The sequence below is a fragment of the Spermophilus citellus genome, assembly GCF_964194105.1.
Source record: "Spermophilus citellus genome assembly, chromosome: 3".
In the NCBI taxonomy this organism is placed as follows: domain Eukaryota; kingdom Metazoa; phylum Chordata; class Mammalia; order Rodentia; family Sciuridae; genus Spermophilus; species Spermophilus citellus.
In genome coordinates this window covers 218,298,522-218,321,887 of record NC_138184.1, presented here as the reverse complement: position 1 = coordinate 218,321,887, position 23,366 = coordinate 218,298,522, and the positions used below count along the sequence as shown (strand labels likewise).

The window sequence follows — 23,366 nt, the reverse complement described above, 5'->3', positions numbered from 1 at the left end:
ATTCAAAGATAATACTCAGGCTAAAAATTTGGAGAAAAAGAAATTTACGTATACTTCTGGCCTATAGTAACCCAATAATCCCATTTCTCTGAGTTCATCCTCAAAAAATGAGGTAGATAAGATTTATGTGCAAACATGTTATATGTAACATTATTTGTAATAGTGAAAAAATTGTAAGTAATTTAAATATACTATAGTGGAATAGTTAGATAAATTATAGACTTTAATTATATGTTCAATATTTTCACATAGATGCAAAGAGGGAAGATTCATGTATTTAATCTACAAAGAACATTTATAAATCAACAAGAAATCGGTAAGAAATGAGCAAACATGGACAGGTAATTCACAAAAGAATAATAAATAATCGACAGTTTTTTAGTTTATCAAGTAATGAAAGAAGATAAAATTAATATCTATTCCTAATCTATCACACTGGAAAATATGCAAGCATAAATAATATAATCATATTAAGAGTGCCTACATATGAGTAGAGGAATAAAGATTAGAATAATATTCACTAAAAATGCTAGCAGAAGTTATTTCTGGATACTGAGATTATCAGTGATTTTTTTATTTTCTTCTTAATGCTTGACCATAGTATCCAAACTCCTACAATAAATACATACTACTTCTGTAATGCGAGGGATGGTGTGTGTGTGTGTGTGTGTGTGTGTGTGTGTGTGTGTATGTGTGTGTCTGGTAACAGAGATTGAACCCAGGGGCACTAAACTAAGACACATCCCCAGCCATATTTTTCATTATACACAAATGGAGCACAATTTTTCACTTCTCTGGTTGTATACAAAGTAGGGTCACACCATTCATGCAATCATACACGTACCTAGGGTAATGATGTCCATCTTATTCCACCATCTTTCCTATCCCCACCCGCTCCTCTCCCCTCCCTCCCCTTTGGCCAAACCAAAGTTCCTCCACTTATCCCATACCCGCTCCATTATGGATTAGTGTCCACTTATCAGAGAAAAGATGGACAGGGTCTCTCTGAGTTGCTTAGGGACTCACTAAATTGCTGAGGCTGGCTTTGAACTCGTGATCCTTCTGCCTCAGCCTCCCAAGCCTCTGGGATTACAGGAGTACATCAACACACTGAGCAATATTTTTGGCAATATATTGGTGAGAATGGAGAATGCCCACGCTATAGTGTTATAAACAAAAGGCATAGCATGAAACAACATACAGAACAATTTGATTCCACTTAGGAATATCCACATTACTTATTGGAAAAATAATGGAAAGAGATGAGGCGTGCCAAGCTTTGGCAGTATGTGTCTTGGTTGTGGAAATATGGGTGATTTATTTTCCTCTTTAATTTTTTTCTATATTTCCTAGTTATTTTAAAATGCAAATATATCATTGTTATGATAGTGAAAACCAAAATTGTGAGCTGCAGCCCTTTCCCTTCCTGACAGCAAAACGAAGCCTCGCCTATTTCAAGCTGAAGCTCTGGTTCCTTTCCTCTAGAAAAGTCGCCTGCTCCATTCTCTCAGTTCTCCCCTGAGCCCTGATGTCTTTCCACCATGTTGGTTTTACTTGTGCTCTCAGGCTGGTCTGGAATGTTACTTTTGTGGGATGTAGATGAGAAAGGTGACCAATCACAATCTGGCCCCTCAGAGGACTGAGTGTTCACTCCACTCCTACCCCTCCTCACTGCCCAGCCTTGGGCAGGTCACACACCCTCACTGGGACTCAGTTCTGTCTTCTTAAAAATAACAAGGTTGGCTGGAGGCATGGTGTCCATGTCATTTTGGGGGGAGCTGCTACAGAGTGAGTAGGAGGGGGTTCAAGGCCCTACCTTCCACCTTCAACCAGAGCAGCTCCCCACTTATCCACTTTACAATGGGATTCCACATAAAACGGTGTTAAAAATAAAGGGCTCTTCGAGTTTAACAAAAACAGATTTGACAACTGTGGGTGGAAAATCTCCAACACATTTCCAGTGTTTCCTATCTCTTCCCGCCCTACCTGGGAAACCAGATTTGTCTCCTCTGCCTGCCTGGTCCATAAGTCTGAGGAGTTAGAATTCTTTCTTTCTGCTGGAGTTCTACTCCATAAAAGGAAAACGGAAGGAGTGTGGGTTTTAGAATCAGAGAATCTGATTTCAAGTCTTGGTTCTGCCTCTGACATTTATTTGATGTGTAACTAGGGACAAGTTATTTACCCCACTCATCCCTAGTTTCGTCAACTCCAAATGAAGATGCAAATTGGATCTCTATCATAGAATGTTATAAAGACTCCAGAAAATACCCCAAGTGAAAGTGCTTTATACAAAACATCTGATCTACAAAGTTAAGTCATGCCCCGTAAAGGACTCACAGCCTCCACACTTGTGTCAATCATTCAAGGATCCCTGCAATGATCATCCGCTCCAGGGGGTCCTCCTGTTCCCATCAATGCCACCAAACCCCAAGACCTTGCTGTGCTTGCATTCACCACGAGGACTAAGTGCTAGTGCAGCTGGAGCCCTTCCTCAGGGCTGGAATACAGTTAGCCCCTCCCCCCACCACCAACCACTGAAAATGGGGTGGGATTCCTAGAAAATGAAGAAGAAATGGAGAGCAATGTTTCCCTGCATCCCATTATCCCATTTTTCAGGAAGGCAAATCTGGCCCCTCTGAGGACTGTCAAAGAACAGGAGGAACAGCCCACACCTGTCAATCAGAACGGTGCTCCAGTTCTGCCTCTGAAATGCTAGATTCTGGTGTATAAGTGCCCGTCAGTGTCTGCACGATGGGGGCAGGAAGTATAAGAGAGGATCCCTACTGATCCCTACTGAGGAGAAATGGATCCAGAAGATCCTGTGAGTGAGAACCGCGTGTCAAGATTCTCCTGCCAGGGTGCCACACTGCCATGTGGGGTACCTGGGCCCCAGTCATGGACTAACACCTTTGACAAGTTGCTAAAATAAGCCCTGTAGGAATTATTTGTTACACAAATAATAGCCAGTTAGTTAATGCTTGCTAAATCAATCCATTTAGCCTTTAAAAACAAAAATACTGCTCTCTTAACTGTAGGAAAATAAGATTTCAATAGTCAGCTAAACCAAGCTATAGTATAAGCATTATCGTTCAGAATGAATCAGGTTAAAAAAAAAAGATACTGACATCTCCAATTTTCCACTACTTAACAAATTAATCAATATCTGAAAGGAAAAAAAGATCTATGGTATATAGTTTCAATTGGTCCAAAGAGCTACTGGGCCAGAGAAGAAATATGTAGTGAGGCCATTGTCCCCTGAAAATCCCAGTCCACATAGCAGACAAGACCCATACCTGACAATGAATAATAGCATAAGAGAATATCACTGAGGGTAAAAACTGTGTGTTACAGACACACATTTGGCAGAAATTTGGAAAAGAGAAGTGAAATAACTGGAGAAGTCAAGGAGAGCTTCCTGGAAGAGGCAGAAGTTGATCTATGGCTTGAAGGCCCAGCCCTGAGGCACAGGTAAGAATATGGTTTAAACTGGGGAATCCAGGACCTGCGTCACGGTGGCTGTATAAAAGGGATGGCACAAAGAGATTAGAGTGCAACAAAGATGAGGCTTGTAGAGGAAGCCAAGGTGGACAGGAACAGCTAAATTAAGGGGACCAGAGAGACTAAGGGAAAGGCACAGGCTCTGGGAGGTCAGGGACCCCCAATCTTGTACTTTTGCCTCCAACCCCTTCCCACTTGAAGCTAATATACTTTCAAGAATGAACTGTGTTAATACTGCTTGATTCTCAAAACTAAGTACACAGCACAGGAAGGACATGCTCATGTTGAGGACACCTTTTCTAGATACAGAATTTCTTCCCTGCTACTTGTGGCATGAACTTGTACCTTCCGGTCCCATGTGTGTTATTAGCACAGCCACAAAAACACATCCATCCTCTGCTTCCCTTCCAGCAAAGGGCATCCCTCCACCAGGCCCCTCCCATGTGCGGCTTCTAAAGAGCACAGATAATCACTGAATACTGATGAGCCAGTGAGAGAGAGGACTCTGTCTCAGCTTGGCATCTTTATTCTTCCAAGTTGATTGGGTTTATCTAGCCTTTCAGCTAGAGGGACTAGGCTATGGAAATGGCATTAACCACAGCCAAGGAATCTGGAATGTGTCCTATTAACCTCAATCCAACTGACTAAATACATCCAGCGCCTACTATTTGCAAATACTTGCTAGATGCTGGGGGCAGGAGGGTGCAGATCCAGAGGTGATAGTCCCTGCTTCTCCAAGAAACCAGAAAACCTAACCCACATGCACACATGCCTGCAACATCGGGTGAATATGATGAGCACCATGAGAGAGAAGCAGAAACAAAGTGAGCCCCTCTGGTAGGAAGGCACTGGAAACACAGCAGAAGGACAGGGAGCCTGTGACAGCCCCAAGGAAAGGGTCAAGTTTACACTGGAGAGGTCCAGGGGACAGATGGACAGGGGAAGAATAGGAGAAAAGGCTCCTGCGAAGGAAAGCAGAGAGCGTGGAGTGCACGGGCAAGGGAAGGATTTACAGAGCAGCACCTACTCACCAGTTATGAGAGTTCAATGAACTCATCTAAAAAGCTCTTGCAGCAATGCTCGGCCACAGAAAATGTCCTACGACCACCAGCCACTGCTTGTACTGCTGCTGCTTTACTACGATTCCTAGGATCACTACAAAGGCTCTTACTGCTCCTTCTATGTTGGGTTTTAGTGAAGTGATAACAGAACATGAGACTGAAGTGATTGAGGATCATAGTTTGAAAAGCCCCAAATGTGCCAGACCATAAACCACTTTTAACAGAGCTTGTGTGATCTGGGTTCTACTTTAGGAGCATCAATCTGGCAATGGGATAGGAAAATGTGGAGTGAAAAGAGGGGTGGCAGGAGACCAGATAAGTTATTCTTCTCATCTGCTGAACACGGCCACAAATCAGGACCCAGGGATGCTCATGATGTGAAAAGCCCGGGGGACTGGGGAGGTCTGCGGCAGAGATGCCGAGTGCATAAAAGGAAGGGAGGATGCTAGTGACACTGAAAAAGTAGAAGTCATAGGACTTGCAACATGTTAGACAGGAAGGTAGGAGGAAGAGGTGCTGAAGAGGACTGGACAGGAAGGCCCAGGTGCTAGAGCAAGGTAGCCGGGGAGACGGGGACTGACTGCCCCACAGGGAGCACGGAGCAGGTCTGGAGACCAGGGGTGGGGCTGCTCATATGGAAATGAGTCGCCCAGATGGTACTGGTCACGGTGGTGGCTGTGGTGGCAGAAGCCAAGTAGTGCATGAGGGCCCTGGAGAGGAGGGTGTGCAGGAGAGGCAGTTCAGAATACAGCTTTGCTTTGGGAATGTCCATGTGTGGTGGACAGAAGGCAGGAAGATGAAGGGGGGATGGGGAACAGTGCACAGAGCTGGTGGAGCAAATTCACTGCCTTTGTCCCCAGAGAGCCTAGCTTTGGTTCAGAACAAGGGTCTTGCCATCCTGTGGGGACTCTACTCACCTGCCACTCAATCACCTGCCTTTCCATGCTCCTCCACCTCCATCTTTAATCACCAATACGTCCAAGTGTGAAAAATCTCATGGGTGGGAAAGTGTGCAACATTTAAACAAAACTAGTAACCACATCATTGGGCCTCACTGGTAAATTGGACTAAAGGCAGTGTTTAGGTCTTACAATAAACCCCAGTCCATGAGCAGCTGTGCCCTGCTGGAAGAATATGGACATTTACACCCCAAAATCTGATTGGAATCTTGTGTCTGTGATTTACTGGGCTGTGTGATCTGAGAGAAGTCACCAGACCCCTCATTTCTCTCATCTGTCAAATGGAGACAATGTTCCCCACCTTCATAGGGGAACTGTAAGGATCAAAAGGAGTAATAGGGTCAGAGGGCTTACTTAGTTCTTGGAATGTAATAAGTAATAGCTTTGGTCTGTTATTACTATTAAAGGAGAACTCGACAATATATACTTTGTCCCCTCCACCACCACCCTGGCTTTAGAAAGAACGTCCCATTTTCTCACCCCAAGACTTTCAAGGTCTTTTCTCCCATCAGGTGATGGGGGACTGACGGAGGAAAAAGCAGGATCGTTGATCCTAAAGCTCTCCCCTCACCACAGACGAGCTGCACATCTTGAATGGCCTGGGCTAAACGGCAGCAAGGGCAGCCGGGGGCTCCTCAATGAATGAATGAGGCCCCTTCAGGGTGGACTTTGGTGCACAGCAGGGTCCCGACGAGCTCAGAGCCCATGGAGTGTGGGGAGGCCATCTCCAGAGGGCAGCAGGACATGGGCTGGTGGTGTGGACCAAGCTCACACAGGAGGCATCTCACAAGGATGCAGTCTGGACAGGTTCTGAATCTCCCCTTAACTGAAGGACAATTGGCCCTGACCCATCATAACTCCTCATGGAAGACCCTGCAAACATGGTGTTTGGCCTTGTAGCTTCTGGAGGCTACAAGAATCCTGCTAACATGGGCGATTCTTCCAGCTAGACACGATTCCAATCCCACAGAAAAGCTACAAGGTCACATGATGGAAGAGAAAGGAGGAAGGGTAGCAATGGGCAAAGGCTAGCTAACATCCCCATGACCACGCACACATGCAAAGAGCAGCCTGGCTCCTGGCAGGAGGGAACAGGGCGGAATAAAGATGCAATACCTCGAGGAAGAACCTCATTGCAAATTGGTTAGCCATTTAAATGACCAAATTACCCAAGACATAATTAGGACAGCATCTCTCCCCCTGGAACTCCTATATGTGAATTAATGGACCCTCCTCAGTAAGCCAAGCTAGCACTAATAGCATTTTCTTTCGCTCAGACCATTTAAATCATTAATCCCTTTCCAAGCTGGCGTTTGTGTGGTGTCTTTCAAGCCCAGAGGTCAGGTCTCTATCAGGTTGCCTTTTGCTCTCTGGCATGCAGTGATGGTGGGCATCTGTCAAGACAGGAGAGTCCTTCCTAGCTCCTGTGTGCACTGGGTTCCCAGGACGGTAGTTAACACTAATCGAAAGAGCGCTGGACTGGGACAGTACACAGCTTTGTTGATAGCTTGCAATCTGCCAGGTTTTTTTTTTTTTCTATTGTGGTAAAGTACACATGACATAAAATTTTCCACCTTAACCATTTTTAAGTGTGCAGATCAGTGGCTTTAAGTGCGGTCACATTATTGTGCGACTATCACCACCATCCAGCTCCAGAACTTCTTCATCTACCTACACTGAAACTCTGCACCCAAATAGTAACTCTCCCTTCTCCCTCCATGGAGTTCCTGGCACTCAACATTATACTTTCTGTGTCTATGAATTTGACTAACCTAGGAACCTCCTTTAAGAGGAATCATACAATATCTGTTCTTTTATGATCAACTTATTTATTATCACATCTTCAACGTTTATCCATGTTGGAGCATGGATCAGAATCTCCTTTTGAAGGCTGACTAATATTCCATTGTTTGGACAGGTAGACAACATTTTGTTCATGCATTCATTTGAATTTCTGCCTTTTTAAATGAATGCCTAGAAGTTATAAAATTGTTTTCATTATAGTAAAATATTTATAACATTTAACAGATGAATGGCATTAAATACAGTCACAGTGCAGCACAACCATCACTACCATCTTGCTCCAAACCTTTTTCACTTCCCCAAACTGAAACTCTATACTCATTAAATGAGTATGCCTCCTACCCCCAGCCCCTGGCAACCCTGCCAAGACTTCTTTTTTTAATTTATTTTTTTAGTTGTAGAGGGACACAACACCTTTATTTTATTTACTTATTTTTATGAGGTGCTGAGGATTAAACCCAGTGTTTTACACATGCAAGTGCTCCACCACTGAGCCCCAGCCCAGCCCCTACCAAGACTTCTTCCTCATTGTCACCACAGCCTTGGACCCAGCCATTGTTTGAGCACCGGCTGCGTCCTGTACACTCAGCTCCGGCCTCCCTTCTCTGTGGGGCAAGGACTCCCTGGTGTGCACTTTACTTCTCTTTCTGGGCTGGTGCTTCCCAGCAGTCTTGGTAGCAGGTGAATTTGGAGGACATGTGAGAGCACACACAGGTCCCCTATGCCCCAGGAAAAGGGGCCAATACTTCCCATGCAGCAAGGAGCAGAGCTGCCCCTAACCTTTACACACTCCTACAACCTGCTCCTGGGCTAATTAAACACACTCAGCCCAAGGCTGGAGAATTAGGCACAACAGGAACAATCTAAATATAAGTTCCCATTTGTGGTTTTCTTTTTTTTTTTTTCATTGCAACCTTTCTGGACCTGAACAAAAAATTTAAAAGGGAGAATATGTTTGATGACTCATTGCTATCTCCTATAAGAGGGGGGGAAATTATGAATATCACCCACCTGGTGGTAAAACACGAACACACAAAACTACCATCTCCTTAAAGAGAGAAAAAAAAAGTCCCTATTCAAATTAAAGAACTCACTTTTGGCAACAGAGCCAGTTTCAACTTTATATATTGTTCATGTTTATCAGAGTTTAACAAAGAAGAGAAATTTCATGTAATTAGTCACCAGAGGATACCCACACAACCCCATAAATGTAACAGAAGCATATTGACAGCGGCATAAAAGGAAACGCTAATTAAATCCCAATTTCCTCCAAACACTGCCAGATTTTTCAGGTATAAGCTCACTGCCTGGGCTGTGGAGCAGTCTCTCTAACGTCCTCTCTCTCTGTGCCTGGATCTCAGAGTCGGTGCCGCAGTACACAGAAGAATCCGGAACAAAGCATCCCGTGAGTCAAGTGTCCCTCCACAGTTGGAGCACACCTTGCAGGAAAGGTGCCAGTAGAATGGAAGCCAAAGAGGGATGGGGGGGTCCTCAGGAAAAGTAGGGCCAGCTGAGGAGTTCTCTAGAAAGACAGCCAGGTATGAAATCAAGGACAGGAGCGAACAGAGATAGGCAGAGAAAGAAAAGAAGGAGTGCGGGGCATGGTGAGGTGCGGAGCAGTTGGGGGCCCAGGATAGAGTGGGAGAGCTAGAAGGAGCAGGATACCCACCGGAACCCTGTGCTGTCCTGTGTGGGTCAACTACTATGGTCAATGTGAAAATAAAAACTTTTCCCACCACCTCCAAGACATCCCTAGCACCAGGCCCCAGAATGAACTGTTATGTGCACATGGTGAGGTATGGAAAGTTCCCAGAAACAAGGTGGTAGTGATGGTGGTGGTGATGGAGGAGGAGAAGGAGGAGGACAACGACGACAACGACAACCTTGAGGACAGCCAGGGTGACAGTCCTTACTCCTCTCTGATGGTTCATCAGAGATTCAGTAGACTGGACGTGAAGGAGCCTAGCCTCACTCTAGTGGACCAGGTGCGCGGCCCACACTGTTTCTCACTCATCTCTCCCACACTGAGAGCTTGCCAGATAAAAATAGCCTTCCCACCTGAGACCGTCATTACTTGATCAAGAGAGTATACGAGACCCTGAGGATATGCCCTGAGAGCAGCTCAGTGAAACCCACTGGACCAGCCACCTCTCTTTTGGCTTCCACGCTTGCCAAGTGAGGCAGGTGAGGAGAGCAACAGAGGCCGAGGTCCCGAGACCCTGACCAAAGGGGGGAAGTGCATCCCATAGGGAGCAGCCTGCACTTGGCTCTTCCTATTGGCTCCATGAAGAGTGAGACTTTCATGTGTGTAGACAGCAGGCTGTGCCCTGCTCTAGGTTACTCTGTGATGTACAGAGAGTAGTTTTCGGGCTGTGTCTAACCCTGAATCAGTCCATTCTGTTATTGTCAGTCTTATGGCAGTAGTTGCCATAGGTTACTCCATGTTGAGTACAAGTGCCAAGGTAGAGTGACTGTACACTTTGTTTGTATAAATAAACAACCACCATCTGCCCAGCACAACCATAAGGCAGAAATCGATAACACCAGACGCGGGAGCTTATCAACCTCACCAGACACAATCCCCTAACCTAAGACCCATAAAGGGAGGAGTCCCTCCAAGACTGGACACACCAGCTCTATAACCAGGTCACCTGTCACAAGCCTTGCCCAGGAAAATCCCCACAGCAATGAATCCCGTCAGGAACAAGAACACAGAACACTATCATCCTCCAGAACATGATGACAACACATAGGCCACCCCAAGCTGACACTTCAAACTGGTTCTCCAAGCTGACACTCTGAAACTGCCATCTGTCTGGACTCTCTTGACAACTTTGTGGAACTGATTCATTAAAACCCTTATCTGACCACCTACGGTGACTCTCCAACTGTGTGCACTCATCTCTCTCTCTCTCTCTCTCTCCCCTGTGCTTTTAGCACAGCATCCTGTACTCCTGCAGCCATCTTAACCCTTTCTTAGTCTTTCTGTGACCTCACATATCTTTGTGTGAAGTATGATGTGTGACTTGAATGTTATCAATGTTAGAAATTAAGATTGGAATTAAACAGAAAAACTCCTGATTGCCCTACTTATGACCATCAGGTGACCCGTGAGTACTCCATGAATTGCAACCACCAAAAGTGGTGTAGTTTGGGGATTTATTGTTATTCAAAAAATTCTGACGTTGTGGAAAGACACCAACATATTTTGTCTATGTTGATGGCATAGCTCCCTCATGACAATGTGAAATCTGCTCAGTGTTGACAGTGAATTTAAAACACACAAAAGAAGCCACTGAATTTCTGACCTCCAGGTGTGTGGCCAAGAAAGGACAGAAGAGAAGGACACCTTCATTTCTCCTCCTTTCCTCCCCTCAGTAGAAATTCTGACTCAAAGGGCAAGATCAGGCGGGGGTCGTCCTATTCTTGGAGCAGGGAGAAGCCTTGAGGGAAAGACCCAGCTAGAAGAAGGAAGGACCAGGCCTGACCAAGGGCGGCCTGGGGAAGGAGGACATGTAAAGTCCCCCGGGGAAGCCGAGGGATTTGGGAGGTGAGCTTCCAGTCCTGCCTCGGGGGAGGCCTTGGGTGTAAGGAGCCACATTTTGAAAACTTTCCAGTAAAATGGTTAATGCAAAAGACCACTGTCATGAACATAAAGAGGCTTGTTCTCTAGGACAAAGAGGCTGGGGATAAGACGCTGTGTCTTATCCACAAATACAGCAGTCATTTTCCCCAAATTCAGTCTTTTCCAGTGACATTTCTCTCACCCACTCCACCCAGAAACAGCTTCCTATTCTCACCTCCTGAAGACAAAAGCCCAGCCGCGCCTACAAAATTCAGGTGTGAATTTGTCCTTGCTGGGAGGAGGACAACTGGGAGGAGGGCTTGTCAAATGAGGTGGGCTCTCGGCATCTTTCTCGACTTCATCAGTCTCTAGTGACCTGCTCCCTTGACATGGCCACGGGCTTCGCACGTCTGCAGATGGATGCTACCCGGTGCTTCCGAGGAGCTGCTTCCCTGTCTCCACTTGGACTTGTTGACTGGAGCCCTCCCCTCCAATCAGTCCAGAAAAGCTTATTTCGTCCCAGTCCCTCTTCAGATCACCAGAAATACCAGATTAGTGAGATAAGAGCTACTGGAGATGCAGTCACACAGATTCAAGAAGCTTCCACCCCTGGCGAATTCTACCCCATATTAGTCTATACCCATTACGACTCTAGACCTCTCCTCCCTGCCCAGGGCTTTCTCAGAGTGCCTACTAAAATGTTTCCACAAAGATACCAGGCCCCGAGGGAAGAGGGCAGGCATGGGCATTGAGGACACCAGAGTCCCCGTTCTGACATTGCCCCCACAGCACTGCTCTTGAAAGTCCACCATTATCCATTCGCTCCTTTGTTGAAGGGGAGGTTAAAGACAGGGTTGTCTGGTTAGAAAATCTTGGCTCTGCTATTAGCAGCTGTGTCACTTAACCTCTCAGCCTCTGTGGGGGATGGTGACAGAAGTATAGAGTTGTCTTGAGAATAAGATACAGCGATACCTACAAAGCCCAGGCAGAGGGGCCACAGCAAAGGCTCAGTCATGTTACTGCCATTATAATAGTCCCTATTCCTCAGACTCCTCTTAAGCCAGTAATTCTCAGCTCCCTGGTGATGCAGCGTGGTGCACATGTAAATGCTGAGAAAGCAGTCAGGGCTGAGAGCCTCCGTTGTAGCCTTCCCCTCTTCAGACCCGCACTCGGGACACAAAAGTCCCCAAGGTAATATCAACGTGTTGACTAATCCCACGACTTTCATTCCTTACTGCAGAGAACTGCAGTGTAAAATCCTGCGGTACTGAAGTGAGGAAGATTCACTTGAAAGGAGGAAAGAAAAGTAGGGAGGGGAGACAGCACAGAGAAAGGACACTTGAATACACTGAAAGGTCTGCCGGATAGTACTACAGTGACCCAGGATGTCACCCTTGGGGAAACTGAGTGAGGGCATAAGGGATTTCTCTGTGGCTTTTCTTGCAACTGTATGTGAATCTAAAATAATCTCAAAATAAGAAGTTTTTCAAAAGTCAGCCAGAATCCCAAGTGTTTATGATTCTATTTTTTTTTTTTAAATAATCTGTATGCCCTCAAGAGGCTGGTTCTCCTGCCACACCCACTCTGCCCAGGGACTCCTGAGAGTAGGGGCCATTTCTTTTCGTCTCTGTCTCCCCAGCCTAGTACTATGCCTGGCATACCACAGACTCATAAGAAATGTTAATTTATGCAGAAAAGGATCAATCCTCTTTCCCAAACCCCTTGCCCCTAAAGACAAGTCAAGAGTTCCCCTTCACCTTTGGCTACAGCACAAACGTATAGGGTTTTGTTACATTTCATTTTTTCTGTCTTTGGAAACCTCGACTAGAAGAGACATGTGTGTGTTGCTGTCAGTGGCAGACGCCAAGCCAGGAAAGGTTAACAGGAATGCAAACTAGCCACCATTAGCATCCGGAGGTTAATGGTACCAGGGCTGCGGCTGGACCATCTTCAGATTTCTGGAAATGTGGGACAAAGGTTAGCCTCTCTTCTGAGCTTGTATTCCCTCTCGGCTCTTCCGCCTGCCTCGGGTTTGGCAGCCAAAATACCCACTCTAATTTCATTCCCTGCTCTTGGCCTTGTGCTTTGTGAATTGCTTCTCTTGACACAAGATAAAGTGAATGAGCAGAAGAATTGGCCCCCTGCAGAAACCAAAGGCAAGGCCAAGTCTGTTTGCTAAGAAAACACTCCCTGCTCACCAACCACAGCTCGGCAGGTAGCTGCCGCTTTGGCCTCTTCGCAGTGCCTCATAATAACCCTTAAGCATCTGGGCCCCACCAGCCCCTGAGCTAAATGTGCTCACAGATGCCAGTCATCTTCTTTGTGGAGGTGGGAGTGGAGGAAATCACAGCAGGCCAAGAAACAGTTAATACCCAGACAAGCCAAGAGAAACACATCGTGGTCAGAGGCTCCAGGTTGGACGTCCCTTCTTCCTGTGGGCCTGCCCTGAGGGTCTTCCTTCTTCACCTCTCTGCACACCTTTCCAAGCCAGATAACTCAATTGACAATCCATAGCTATGATGAGGGAATGAAGATTCACCCCACAAAGGCACAACATCTTCTGCAACCCCTGTTTCCCCTCCCAATCTGTATTTAGGTTCTTGGGATCTATTTGCTTTTTCTACCCATGTCTAGTACCATCCAGCCACTGCAGTTGCAGATGCCCACATCTCCATGGCAGGTTCCCAGGCGGGTAGCTCCTGCAGACTGTGTGACCTCCACAAAAGCAAAGACCACTTTCACCCTATCATTTCAGACCTGTATCAAGGAGGCAGGGCTGAAACAGTTCCTGCATCATGTGGTAGTAAGACTGCAAAAATAGGTGTTCAAGTGGAGTTCCACCAATTGGGGCAGATTGAAAAGGGTCCATGTTTGACTGACATCTGTTCATAGGTGACTGCCCTGATTGACGTCTGTTCATAGAGGACTACTCTGTCTCTGGTGAGGGTACATCTTGCCAGGATTTAGAACAAGTGAAAGAAGAAAGGCCAGGTTTTGATAAGGGGTTCTCAATGAGTCTCCATAAGAGAGAACTGAGAGGAAGTGAGTGATGTTTGGGATGGGTTTTCTCTCATTCCCTTCTCTACATTCTCTTAAGGAATCTGACCGCCAGTGGGAGAAGCATGTAAGAGCCTCTGTCCCTACAGAAACCAAGTTGTTTTCTGTTGAATCCAGCTGGAAGCTTGGGGGACCACTGGGTCTATCAAGGAGGAATCCCTGGACTCAGTGTGTTGTCCTCACTTACAAAATATTTAACTGAGAGCCTTTGTTTAGTTCACCTGGTTTTGAAAGCTGTAGTAGTTGAGATGGGGATGCTCTTCCTGAGCCTGAGTCAGTCACTTTTAACTGCCTCTTTTTGTTTCTTTCTGTTAAACACCCTTACCTGCTGCCATGTCCAGCCAGACCTGTGAGCTCCAGAGGCTGTCAGAGGGACAGATGGCTTCCTGCTCCTTCTTGCTCTGGGTCTTAAAATAAAAGGCATGACTTCCTCAAAAGGGCTATGTTCCCTTCTCTGGGTTCAAGTAGATGAGATCAGCAAGGTTGGGAGGTAAACTCAGGGACCCGGAAACTGCACCTTTATTGTTGGTAGTCATCGCAGCTACTACTTGTAAACCAGTTTCCTCATCACTCCTGTGAGGATCTTTAGAGCATCCTGGGGGTGGGTAAGACCATAACCCATAGTTTACAAAGAGAATTAAACATGCCCAAGGTCTCCCAAGGTCTCTACCAAGTGGCAAACTGGTAGGACTCGCGTCCAGGTCTTCTGATATATACATCCTCTGCCCTCCCACCACCACGCAGCCTCTTCCACTGACTTCAGACCTTTTAGAAATGTCAGACAGAAAAAAACTTGACACCTTCCAAATCAAAAAGTTAAAAAAGAAACCACATAACAACCTTACACCCTAAGCCTGAAAACCTCAATACAGTAATGAGATGTCAGGTATTATTATAGATTTATCAAGACTCTTCCTCCTGGCTTCTACATGCCAGGCATGGGGCTAGATACAGGTATGTAACTTGACAAGCGTTACACATAAAACCTTCCTGCTGTTAACAAATAAAACTGCTTCCTTTGCTCTCCCAATAACAAAATTAGGGAGAAGCAAAGAGAACCTTCACTGTCCATTATGCAAAACCACATCAAGCAGTTTTGGCAAATGCCCAGCTAGAGACTGAATCTGATAGGGCTGACACCCTCCTCTCTCCCCATGGTCTCAACCTGCTTTCCTTCCTTCCCATTTCCACTGCCTGTACCCCTCTCTTCAACACCATTCCACTTCACCCTCATCATCAGGGGCGGCAGATGCAGTGATTATGCCTAAGCTCCTCAGTCCTTCCACCCAAGTGGTCTTTTTCTTTTTTTCTTCCTTTATTTATTTGCACAGAAAATATAAATAGACATCAACCGCAGCCAACAAGGCAATCAGGGGTCTTAATAGAAAAGCAGGTTATCTCAATGAATGGAATGTCAGAGCCCATATTCTGAGTGGGTGTGTTCTCTAGTGGGAAATGCAATCAGGTGAGTGCCTGGAGGATGCTCAGGTCTGCAGGTGCCTGGGAAAGGCAGAAGAGCCCACAAACGGGACTTTTCCTAGTGGACCCCAGTATGATAGACTGAGTTCAGGCATGTTGAGGGCACAGGCATTCAGTCTAAGGTCTCTGCTGATATTTCAAGTTTGTTTCACCCCCTGAGATAAGGGCTCCTCCACAGATAGATAAGAGTGATTTGGGAGCTCCCCAGTCTTGCCTCCAAAACTAGAACAATCACTGGGGATGAGATGGACCTACAGGTCTCTGGAACACTGTTTCACTTACTCTTTTTGCCGTGACCCTGGCAATGCCAGTATTGCAGTCTCGACCCTTCCCATAAACAGTGTTCAGAGAACTCAATAAAAAGAAGATCTGAAAGCAAACTTGAGGGGCCAGCAGGGGCTGGGGGTGGTATTTAAAGATGAAATACAGAGAAGCTGCCAGGAAGGACATTGGTTCATTAGTGATGCGAGCACACGGGCACTCATCTGTGACTTTCAGGGCATGTGCCGGTGCCTTCTTGTTGTCCTGCCTGGGGATATGAGCTTGGGAGGACATGCTCCTTTCTCTGTTCCCAAAGATGAAAGTCACTTGAGGAAGGATTCTTTACAGTCTGGCTTATTAGACAAGATAAAGGGCTTCTAGACAAGATGACGGTGAAAAGATATTTTGGAGAAATTAGAATAAAACCAAAGATAAGAGGGGATAATGTCAAAGAATATGACACAGTAGGTCAAGGGAAGGAGGAGAAGTCCAATAACTTTGCAGCTCTGTTCCAGAGGCATCAATATTTTGGATCTTCTAAATAAAAATGGTGTTCTTGTGCTCCAGAGCTGTTAGGAAAATTCTTGCACAGGTAGAAGGAAGCTCATTAGTGCCCCAGGGGGGACAGGTACAGCAGGGAGCTCCGATGCTCCCTATGGAGAGGCACAGGGTGGCCGTTTGTACCTGACAAATCAAGCAGAGTTGTGGTCTGTTTCCAAGATGAAATAATAGAGAGCCAATATGAAAGGGAAAAGAACAGGCAGGGCTTTGATATTTGAGGGGAAAAAAATATTTCTGTGAGATACACAAACTAGGGTGTAGAACCCCAGGGGGCACCTTTGGGTGAGGACCAATGGAAGTGACAGGTGAGTTGCCAAAATGCTAGCTATGCCTTACAATGGACTGGACAAGAGAGATTTTTTCTTTCATTGTAATGAGATGAAAATTTCAGCACCCCCCCCCCAAAAAAAGAAACTTTGCCAAAAGTTCCTGATTTCCAAGTAACTGGGGGTGGGATTCTTAGATAATCTCTACAATTCTGGGCACAGGCCTGGTTCTTGCTCTGTTTGGTGCTGGAGGAAGCCAAGGAAAGCGAGTGAGGTGCTCTTGCCTCTTTTATTACCTCCTCTGGGGGCAGGAATCGTGAGCCCTTAATGTCAATTTTCTTCCTCATTCTGGACAGTGTGTGGCACATTTTTCTCAACAAAGAAAGGAAGCCAGCATGATTACTGAACAAAGAGAGCTTTAAAAGGAACCTTGCGGCCATGATGTGTTCTCACTCAACGTGGTTCTGCCCAGTTTTCCTTCCATTAAAGGGGGCACGAATCTTGGTTTAACCTACTTTAAGAATAACAGACAATAGGTACCGTCTGTTAATTCCAGCTGCTTCTCATAAGAAAGGAAAGTCTGCTACACGGTGATGTCAGAAGGCCTCGGGATCATGAAAAGATTTCCCAGAGGGTCCCCTAAAATAGGCGATATGACCAGAGTCGCTTTGGTTGAGGCAATCGAGTGCAAAACACTCCTCCAGCCTTTCCAGCTGTAGGAGATAAATAACACTTTCCCAATATAGACAGCAAAATGTTCGCCGAATCCAGCTACAGCAGTGATATCAAGAATCCCGCTATCTCCTGGAGGCCCAGCTCTATTACAGGGAGAACATCAAACAGATCCCTTCCTCATCCTGCTGACAATTTTATCTCTCAAAAGGTAGAGAAAGCAATTAGGGAAACTGCTACTCATGACACAATTCTGACATCAAGGAAGAGCAGCTGGCACTGCTTAAGTGGCAGGAATCTCCTAAGTGACCATTTTATCTTGGAATATAGTAATAGCTTGGGAAGGGACACTGCGTACAGGAGGATGTGGTCATCATCCATAGCCATCAGCCATGAGCAGAAACTGGCGATGGAAGCTCCTGCCTTCCAAGGGCTGTCAGTCTACTGAGACAATAAATAACAGTGACAAGGAAGGGTAGAAGGGGCAAGGTTGAAGAACAGAAGGAGGAACAGTATCTTGTGGTTGGGATGAGATGGGAGAAAGGTGGCTACAGACTTGAGCTGACTTAGGAGAGGGGATGAATTAGAGTGAGTGGGGGTGTGGACGTGTGTGTGAGAGAGGGAGGAAGGTATGCATTTTTCACACCTGGGCAGTGGCACATCTTTCTGGACTGGGATGAACAGGTGTCAAAGGCTGAACCAAAAGCTTTTCACTTTCTCCCAGGCATCTGATTGTTGGCTGGTCAGCTGCTCACTGAGTGCAGAAGCTCAGGAGCTCTGGGGCAGAGGCAGTCCACGGTGGGATAGCACATAGACAGACAGAGCAGGGCAGAGGTGAGTCCTCAGGAAGCATAGGAACAAACCCAGCCCCTTTCTTGAACTGCTCCATCCTGGTCCTCATCCCACTGAGATCTGCTGCTGTCTTTGCACTGGAAGCCAGGTTGTGTGAGCTCTGTGACTGCTCCCAAAGTCCAGGTCATGGTATGTGCCAGGCACTGAGCTGAGCGTTTCCACAGATTCATCTCAATGAGCCCAGAGGAAGAGGCTGTGGGTTCTCCATAACCTGACATAACCTGAATAAGCTCCTAGGATGGTGGCGGGGCCAGGACTCGAACCCAGATGCTCTGACTTAGAACTTGTCCCCTCAAGCCCGTTGCTCCTCTTCCCTGCGCCTTGCAGAAGGCATGTGCTCTCCAACCAGAGTTAAGAGCAAAGGCTTTGCCCTTGTTACTTCAGATAACAAAAACAGTGGAAGATACTTAGGCAAGGGTGGTATGTGCAAGGAGCGGTCTGTACTTGGGAGGAAGATCCAGGCAGTCAGGAGAATTTTTCAGGGTTATCTGCAGATGCATTGAGCTTAATTGGGAAAGAAGCGAAAACAGAACTGGGAGGAGAGCCAAGGCCGTTAGCCCAGAGGGCCCAGATATGTCAGTCTGATGGGGGTGGGGGGAGTTTGAGGAAAGGTTGGATGAACAGCTGGGTCAGTGGTCAGGTAAGACCAGGCACTGGAGCAGAGGCAAGGTAAGGAAGGAGCCAAAGTCAGCCTGCACACAGGGAGGCCAGGGGGTCTCATTTGCCCGCAGAGCCTGGGAAGCAGCTCTTTGGCAGAACCACACTGGAGATCCTGGCTTTAAAGACCTTGGGAGGCCAGAAGTCAGTCTGCAAAGGACCAAGGAGAGAGTGGAGGGGGAACAGATGACAGATGGCAGGAACATCAAGCCACATGCGTGTAAACTTGAAAGGAAGGGGAGAAGTGGGACAGTCGCTGGAGGGAATAAGACAATCAAAGGAGGTTTCTTTCTTTCCACCTCTCTTCTTTTCTTTCATTTTAAATCTCTTTTTTTTTTTTTTTCGTTTCTTCCTGGACAGGGAGGCTCTGCTTATCTATGCAGGCAGCAGGTAACAAGCCAGCAAGCAAAACACACGCTGCACCAAAGAATAAAGGATGGTGCAGCATCCCGGGCAGGCACCTGGACTTTTAAAAAATGTGTTGAGAACATTGTTGGTGAGAAAGAGGAGGGACCATGGCTACACAGCCCAACAAGTAAACCACCCGTGCGAGAAAGAGCACAACTACAAAAGGTAAAATCCCAGCAGAATAATCACAAACAATCCCAGAAAAGAAAGAGTGGGAGACATCTAAAGGAGGCCACACAGTCACCCAGACAGCTGTCTCCAGAGCCAGAGCATTAAAGAGACCAGTGCAAACATGGGGAGGAGGGGCCCAGCCACAGAGCACACAGCTCCAGGAACCACAGGCTCCACGGCAGGGGCCTAGGGTGTCTGTCAGTGGAGCCCAGGGCTCAAAAAGTGCTAGACGGGGCTAGGGCTGGAGCTTAGTGGTAGAGCCCTTGCCTAGCACAGGTGAGGCACTGGGGTCAATCTTCAGCATCACATAAAAATCAAGAAAGGTATTGTATCCATCTACAACTAAGAAAATATTTTTAAAATTTTTTAAAAAGTGCTAGACAATTTTTAAAAGGACTATTTGAGCTACGTTTGAAAGAGAAACAAGCAAGAAAAGATGAATCCACTGCTCAGGGAAGATAATTTAATGTTCACAGATGGCAATAAGAAGGCAAAATTCCCATTTTGTTTGCCTTTCCTTAGGAAAATGATCTGGAGAGGGAGGAAGGTAAAGTAAACATCATAAAGAAATAAGTGAAGCGCAAAAGACTGAGAAGATAATAAGAAAACAGTTGGCTTCCTTAAATGAGTTCACCACTCAGGCCCCGACGAAGCCCAGCCCCAGCTTCGAAGGAAGGAGTGCTCACAGGTCCATGTCTGGGGACGTTTCCAAAGAGATGCCAGCCGACTGAGGAGGATCAGCTGTTGTCCCCATCAGGTGGGCAGAGGAGGAGCTCAAAACATCTTCTAAAGCTCCAAGCTATAAGAGATGCTGTTGATTAACAAGCCCCCGGGACTCCTCAATTGGGCTACGTTACCTCATTTCAAGATTTTAAGAGGGAGAGGCAACTGGATTGCTGTTTGCTCACTGATGCCCCATCTCATTCCAAAAAGGACTGAAGGTTGATTAGAGGGACACCCAAAATCCACCAGGACATTGCAAGTTACAAATACATGAGAAAGAAAAAAGGGGAAACAGAGGAAAGGAGAGGTATAAAAACAGTGTGATAAATTAAGACTGATATTAAAATGTGCAGCATAGAGCTGTATCCACTTTTTAAAGTGGATTCTATTCATTTGCTAAAGATGGACCACTAATTTGGCTCTAAGTACTCAATCAAGCATCAACAAAAGAGAAACCTGATCAATTTGATTCTACACCATCTACAAAATTTAGAAAAGGAGATAGGAAGTAAAGCAGAAGCTAAGGGAGGAATTACAGAAGGAAGGAGGAAAGACAGAAACAAAGAAGCAAAATTATTCCCAAGACCGAACCCACAAGAAGTTTCTCTGGAGGATCCTCAGAAAGGGTTGGTATACAACTGTAGTAAACAAACACTTCAAGGACTTTCTAATAGTCAGATGTAACACATAACCTCCATGAATCCACCTAACTCTATGATTATTTTTAATTAAAGTTTGAGTAAATTTCATTAAAAATCCTGGTATTCTTAGCCTCCAATGTTGGCCTGATTACTGAGAGCAACATGCAGTACAGACCAATTATAGGACAAAGCAAGTACTAACACAATACACTCTGGAGGACTCTCCAGCTTCTCTCTTTTTTTAATATTTATTTTTTAGTTGTAGTTAGACACAATACCTTTATTTTATTTATTAATTTTTATGTGGTGCTGAGGATCAAACCTTGCACATGCTAGGCAAGTGTTCTATCGCTGAGCCACAACCCCAGCCCCTCTCCAGCCTCTCTTGAGCTGTAGCTCAGGGTCACACATCTCATGTGTTTGTCTGTCTGGGGCACTGCTCTGGGAAGACTCAGGGGCCTCTCACCCTTGGGGACTTGGAGTAAGGATGTTCCCTCTTGGCTGGGCAGGTGATGTGGACAGTCATCAGCTCATGGTGGGAAGGGTCCTGGGAAGCCGTCCTCCCTGTCTTCCAGCAATACTAAGGCCAGGCCTCTTCTACCACTCAACAGTTCTCTCCAGAGGGCTCTGCCAAGTCATCATATTGAGCAGAGAAGTTTCATGTCAGGAGCTGCCCTGGATGCAGACACCTTTAAGTCCTGATACACCAGGTTCTGAACAATTATTGCCTTCAGTCTGGCAGGGTAGAGCCAGGTCACAGTAACTTGGGCGTTACCCCAGCTCAGATAATAAGTCTTGGCTCCAGGTGTAGGTGACACCCACTGGGGCTGAGTTACACTCACCTGTTCCTCTGTAATTCTACCCCTTTGCCCTTTTTGGGATAGAATGTTCCAAGGAAACTCCCCTTATGTGTCCCCTATATAAGAATAAAGAATTCAGTGGCTCCATCTGTTTCCATAGACCCTTAAGGTCTCAGAGCCATCCCTGGGTAATTAAAGAGGTACTTCTGTGTGTTTGTGTGCTTTCTTTGTCGTTTTCTTAAGCTATTGGAATAGTCAGATTTTGTGAACCCAGCATTAGGTCACCAGCTAGGAGAGATGGCGATAGTTTCACAGGTGTATCAATTGTTGGGATCAGGGCATAAAATACCAGGAAAACGCCAGACTAGGAAGAAAAGTCGGGTCCTGGTTCTACATCTACATTGATGTGAATCAGTCTAAGCATTTAACTTTTGGGGGGCCACCCTCTGTGAAACAAGCAAAAGCATCATATACTTACATGACTATTAAGCATCCCTTCTGAGCTAATATTCAATAGTTTAGGACTACAAAGTGAAAAAATGTGCTTAAATATGTTCCATAATCATCAAAGACAATATAGACATTGCTGCTTACCTTTTAAATGTCTTATATAAACCATTTGATTTACAAAAATCCAACTTGCTATGCATTATTCAGAAAACTGGTGATACACAAATAAACAATGCAGTTTTAAAAAGATGGGGCAGGGAGAAGATGCTGCATAGGTTCTGTTCTAACCTGGCAGACTTGAACTTTCATTTCACAGCCAGTCCCCCCAAAAACTGTGAGCCTTAGAATCCTTATCTCCAATGTGATCCATCTTTCTTGACTGACCTTGAACTTTGCCCTCTGAACTATTCCCAACCAGCCTGGCACCCAACAAAATCCCTGCATACAGCCATGTTGCCCCTGGAATCACAAAGTCCCAACCACCCTGATAGCCTTGAGATAATACTGGACAGCCCAGCCTTACAGCCAATGGTCTGACTCACCCTTCATATTGGATGGGAACAGAGAGTAGTATTTAGTGATCATTTCCTTATCTAACAAGCCTCCCTGACCTCATACTGTACCTTGTATTATTCTGTCCTAGGACATTTTGGAAAAAAACCATGGCATTCTATGATAAATACAGCTTTCATGCTCAATTCTTGCTAAAAACAATAGGATCAGAAAGATCAAGAAAAGGACAGCTAAAATCAAAAAAGTCTTGGAAAGGGCTGTGGGGGGACAGCATAGACCAAATTCCAGAATACCAGACTGAGGCATTAACTCTCAAATCTTAAAACAGACAAATTGAGGGCAGTTAGAAAGAAACAATTAACAACAACAACAAAACTCATGACTCTGAGAGATGGTGAAACTGAAATGAAAATTTAAGGGAGGTTTAGGTAAAGCCATGAAGAATCTATGTAAAAACATTAAGAGGAGATCGAACATCTCCAAGTATGGAGACAAGTTCAAATCCATATTGCTCAGCTCACTACCAACAGCTGAGCTCTCCTAACTGTAGCAGCTTGCAAGAGTCACTGTTTCTTTAAGACTCTGTGTTGCCCCTGTGTTGCGAGAATCATCTGTGCAGCTCAGTGCCTAGTACACCAGAACTCATAAAAAGCGGCAGCAGTAGCCGTAATTATTATGTAATTCGACTGAATGAAGTTGGATCCCGCTCGAGGTAACAGTTCTTCTGCTGAGTCATTGTTGTCTCCAACACATCCACAATTGCCATTTTTCAATAATCAGATTCTGCTGTCAGGTCCTTCTTGGCTCAATACTTCGAAGGGTTCTTGGGCATTCCAGATAAAGCCCTTTGACTCTTAGGAAGATGATCTAGACATAGAAATTTTGCAATGTCAAGATCATTCTGGTCCCAGAGAAAATGTTTTTGGGAAGAATAAAAACATGTCAGACATTTATCTTTTGACATGAGAC

General features: G+C 45.7%; 1 protein-coding gene across 1 annotated transcript in view; it reads right to left on the bottom strand.

Annotated features, from left to right (window-relative positions):
* TMEM178B (transmembrane protein 178B) overlaps nucleotides 1–23,366 on the bottom strand; it is a 357,117-nt gene that overhangs the window by 154,584 nt on the left and 179,167 nt on the right. The gene's annotated exons all lie outside the window — the stretch shown is intronic.